Consider the following 6,000-nt stretch of genomic DNA (forward strand, 5'->3'; position numbering starts at 1 on the left):
TTGTCAGTGTTGAAAATTAATTTTAGAGCTATCATAAAGATTTTCAATGCCAAAAAATGCTTTATTAAGGAGGATTTGATATTGAGATTTTATTTTGTTTATATGAAGCTTAAACCCTATAAAAATTTCATTCTTTATCCCCTTTAAGCTCTCTAGGGGTAATTAATTTTTCTTAATTGAGATTAGATTATGGGTTTGAAAAGGCTACAACCCCAACTTGTGATCCTAAAATTATTTATATTTTAATTGAGCGGGTAAATGTACAGTATACTCTTATGGGACATTAAATGTTTTTATTTTTTAAAATTTTCTACTTTAACGTCGATCAAAGTAACTAAGTGAGAAAATAATTATTATTTGCCTATTTCAGAAAGCTACAAATTATAAAGAATTAAATAAAAAAAATTCAATGAATTCCAAAACATAATATATTAAAATAAAGTTGGTTTGCATAAACTTCTGCCACATACGTGCTGCCAGTGTCTCTTTCACAGGAAATAAATATAATTTATAACAAATATTATTTTTATAATTTTATTTAATTAGAGCTTTTGTGTTTTGCATTAAAATGAAAAGTGAAGGGTACTTTCGCCAATTTGTGTTTCAAGGGTAAGATTGCAATTTTTTCCAGTTTCGTCAGCAACCTGCCTAGCCACCTAACGCCTATGGAAGCTTCGAATTAATGACGAAATACACGAAACCTCGGGGTCTTTCCAATATTTCAGTCGAAATTTCGTCTGGTTACATTGACTTCTTTATTGCGGCTTTGTTCTATGAAATTTCGAAGCATCATCTCAACCGCTGTATACTCTTGGTTGAGGGGGGACTTTTGAAGAGAAAGATGACTATGCGGAGAGAATAGATTTGGAACTTGGCCGTAGTATTGTGAAGCCTCATGATAATGTATCGAATTTTATTTTCATCAAAAGATAATGTCTAAATTAAGTTATAATTTTAAAGAATCAAATTAAATATTTTTATTAGAATAGCTTGGGCCAAAGAATTTGGTACAATGGCAGGTCAGGCCCGAACTCCTTGCCCTAGTGTTGTGCAAGGGGCTACTTGGGCGAGGCCCTAGTGTTGTGCAAGGGGCCACTTGGCCGAGGCTTTTGCATTTTATTTTTCTGGGAAAATTTATAAACTGCCTCACCCTAACAAAACCATTTTGTGTTTTACCCATATTGTTTGCTTTAATTTCAAAACACCCATTAAAAACTTGAGTATCGCTTTGGGAACAAGTTAAGCACTTGAAAGATTGACCAAACAAAAAATTTTAATATGAAATGTATGTTTTTGTTTTTTGAGGGGAACTTATTTTCTGGCTCTTTTTAAGACTTATGAGTTTCTTATTTGATTATGGAAAACTGCCGCAACAATACTTGCTTATTTGTACAAAGAACTCCACAATCAAACTATGATGCACATGAAACGATCATGAGATCGAACTAGAATAGCTTTAAATGTGTAAACTTTTTAAATCATGCATATTTCATTTGTATTTGATAAATTTTCCCTTTTTCCACCACTTATTAAGGCTAGCCAGACCAGCAGCTACCTAGGCCCCCTAAGCCAAGCTTACATCAGGGCCCCAGCCCGGCTCGGCCCAAGCCTTTAGGGACCCAAGCCAAGCCAGGCTGGGGCATCAATATGTTGTTAACCTTGATGTGACATTTGGATGGCTTTAGATTAATTTAGCAAAAAAGAAATGTTGAACACATAATTATAAAATAAATGCATTAGAAAACAAATTTTTTTTTTTTTTTTTGCTGTATGTAAATAAATGCGGAAGCCAATTCCAAAGCATAATAACCCCCCTCCCCCCCCAAAAAAAAAAAGAAAAAAAAAAATTAGAGAACAAAAAATTATATATATATAAATCCTTGAACCTCTCACCATCTCAATATTTCCGTCTCAGTTTCAACTTTCAAATGATATAACCCCCTCCCAAAAAAAAAGAAAAAAAAAGAAAAAAAAGCCCATTAGAGAACAAAAAATAAAAAAATGTAAATCATTGAACCTCTCACCATCTCAATATTTCCGTCACTGTTTAAACTTTCAAGTGATGGAGAATCGTTTAGATTTGTTGATTCCTTGTGGGGATTGAAATTATACAAAAACATCATCAAATCTTCTTAAGGGGGCGACCCGCCCAAGCAAAGAAAACTTTGGAAAAAATGTCAAAAATATCTTGTCGATATAAACATCCTGGTTTCTAACTTTTCCTCGCACTTGAAGGAGAATTTCTACAACTGATTTGGCTTGTTTCCCAAGTCCTTTATGAGCTCTCCAAAGGTAATGCCTATTTTAATTCAATAGTAATATTTCTCAATGTGTGTCAAAATAATAATTAATAAATAAATCTCAATGCAAAATACAATGTCTCATCACATACACCTTTGATAAGTGGGGCATCTACCTTGGACCAGTGGATTCACACACATCTCACCTACCCCAAAACATGTAATGTGTGTTTTATGTTGGTAGAATTTTTGGGTTTGTATACAAGGAAAAGTGTTAGGTGAGTCGGCCGGTTCACACTATTCTTGTGTGGTCTTCCTATAAAATATATCTATTTTCAATCCAATATTATAGAGTTCAATGATCTCGACCATGATAATAATCTAAATTTAGAAATTTTCTTTTTGAAAAAATATAAATGTTATTGTTTGAATTCTTTTACTCATTGTTCATTTTAACTTTTAGTGGATGTAACATTTTTTGACACCCATATTAGAGGTGGACGTTAGATTGACAAGAGACCACATGGTAACAGGTGAGTCGGCTGACTCACCAAAACAGTGCCCCTGTATACAATGAGACGGTTTATGTTTGTTACAACAAGGTCACAATGGCCACTAGCCATTAGATATCACATTGGGTGGCTCGGGGTGTTATACAAAGTTTGAGATATTTTTTTGAATTTTGAGTCTGGTTCTGATTTGAAATGTGATGTACATGATGGAGACCTGCTTGATTTGAAACATGATGTAGATGAGTAATTGAGACCTCTTCGTACTAAAAATAAATGGTATATTTGTATACTTTTTCATTTATATTTGGGCCATTATTACAAAACCCACAATCTGATATTGGATGATCCATTTGGTACTAATCCAGATCGGCGGGGACAGTGATTCAAATTGATTGAATCGATGAAAATTTTGTAAAATAAATCACGCAATCAGATCCATATCCACCATTCTCGATCTACATTACCAGGTTTCAAAACCCTTGTTTGGGCCACAACTTCTTGATTGGTAAGAATGGTACAATATGTGTGTGCTTGTAAAATGATAGGAAAAACCCTTTGCGACCATACATCTTGATTTACATCGGACACTTGTGTGCAGTGTTTTAAACCAGGGATTTTGGTAAGGACTTTCTAGGGGTCTTGAATTTGAGATAGATGAGTGCCTAGTTTTAAAAATAATAAAATAACCTTATTTCGAGTGGGCATTAGGTGTCAATATGATGCCATAGGTTTTATTTCACCATCAACACTTAAAAAAAAAAAAAAAAACCTTTATAGAAAACTTTGGGAGCTGGCTAGATTTGCCGATTCCCAAGGTTTTCCTCAAGACTCGCCAGTGTCCAAGTATCTCTGTAGAATGTCAATTGTAGTTAGCGGCCTGTTCTCCTCAACAAATGATGGAGATGAGTTGTTTGCTTGATGGACTCTAATTGGAACCAATGTACAAAGCCATGATTTGGGGACAGGACTCAGTCCTAGCCTGAGATGAGTAACTCAAGCCTAGTCCAAATTACTTGTCTTGAGTCGAGCCGGGTCTTAGTTAGGGCAAAAAGTGCTAAAAAAACAAAAAAAAAAGAAAAAGAAAAGTATATTTAAAAGAAAATTACACAAAATACATCTAAATGAAATTAAAAAAAAGTGTGAATTTCAAAAAATCAATTATGATGGGTTATTTTAGAAATAATAATACAAAATATAAAAATATGCATTGAGCATTCATAGCCAAAACACTTTCCAATCTTTGCTAAAACGGTAGAAAACATTAAAAACATATTATAAATATTTTTTTTATATAATTTCTTTATCTTTTGAAGATCTCAGAGTTGACCACTGAACTTAAGAATACTCAGACTCACCAAGGTGACGAGTTTGAGTTACTCATCCTAGTCTGAGTTGGCTCGTTGAAGTAATCAAACATTGATCAGAACAATGGCTCATCTCAATCGTCGGTTGATGAGGATGACAAAATGATGTGTATACACCAATGATTTAAAAATCGCCGAGTCGAACCTGACTCGCCCGGTTCAACTCGGGAATCGGTACAGCCGTGCCGATTCGAGCACAAAATCGGGAACCACCACCAATGACTTAAAAATCGCCGAGTCGAACCGGACTCGCCCGGTTCGACTCGAGAATCGGCACAAGCTGTGTCCGTTCCAGCACAAAACCGATAACCGCCCGGTTCCAGAGCAGAATCGTCGGTTCCACCAATAATTTAAAAATCGCCGAGTTGAACCGGACTCGCAGTTCGACTCGGGAATCAGCACAGGCCGTGCCGGTTCCAGCACAAAACCGGGAACCGCCACCAATGATTTAAAAATCGCCAAGTCGAACCGGACTCGCCCGATTCGACTCGCCCGGTTCGACTTGAGAATCGGCACGGCCTGTGCCGGTTCCAGCACAAAACCGGGAACCGCCCGGTTCCAGAGTAGAACCGCCGGGTCTAGCGAATTCCCTCCCGGTTCTAACCGGTTCCCTCCCAGTTCCTTCACACGTGTGTACGCATCATGCGTGCCACACACACCACTCACACACGTATATACATGTGATACGAGCCGTACACACTTCCACATGCACATGCATGCACATGTGTGCATCACACGTGCCACATGCACCACTCCCACACGTGTGACGCGTCCACACCCACATGTGATACACCACTCCCACATGTGACACACGTACGACACACGCATACACCCCACTCCCACATGTGACACATGTACGACACACACATACACACCACTCCCACATGTGACACGTGCGATACACACCTCTCCCACATGTGACACACCACTCCCACATGTGACACACGTGCGACACGCACATACACACCACTCCCACATGTGACACATGTGTGACACGAGTCGTACACACTCCCACGCGCACATGCATGCACATGTGTGCATCACACGTGCCACACGCACTACTCCCACACATGTGTACGTGTGTATGTGTCACACTTACGACACACACCACTCCCACATGTGATACACGTGCAGTACACACCACTCCCACATGTGACACACGTGCGACACGTACATACACACCACTCCCACATGTGATACACCACTCCCACATGTGACACACCACTCCCACATGTGACACACGTGCGACACGCACACACCACTCCCACATGTGACACATGTGCAACACACACCACTCCTACATGTGACACACGTGCGACACGCACATACACACCACTCCCACATGTGACACATGTGTGGCACGAGCCGTACGCACTCCCACGCGTACATGCACGCACATGTGTCCATCACACGTGCCACACGCACCACTCCCACGCGTGTGTACATGTGTATGCGTCACACTTACAACACACACCACTCCCACATGTGACACGTGCAGTACACACCACTCCCACATGTGACACACGTGCGACATGTACACATACACACCACTCCCACATGTGACACACCACTCCCACATGTGACACACGTATGACACGCACACACCACTCCCACATGTGACACATGTGCAGTACACACCAATCCCACATGTGACACACGTGCGACACACACATACACACCACTCCCACATGTGACACATGTGTGGCACGAGCCGTACGCACTCCCACACGTACATGCACGCACATGTGTGCATCACACATGCCACACGCACCACTCCCACACGTGTGTACATGTGTATGCGTCACACTTACGACACACACCACTCCCACATGTGACACGCGTGCAGTACACACCACTCCCACATGTGACACACGTGCGACACGT

This window comes from Amborella trichopoda, chromosome 5 (genome assembly GCF_054954075.1).
Source record: "Amborella trichopoda isolate Santa Cruz 75 chromosome 5, AtrichopodaSantaCruz75HAP2 v2.0, whole genome shotgun sequence".
NCBI lineage: Eukaryota > Viridiplantae > Streptophyta > Magnoliopsida > Amborellales > Amborellaceae > Amborella > Amborella trichopoda.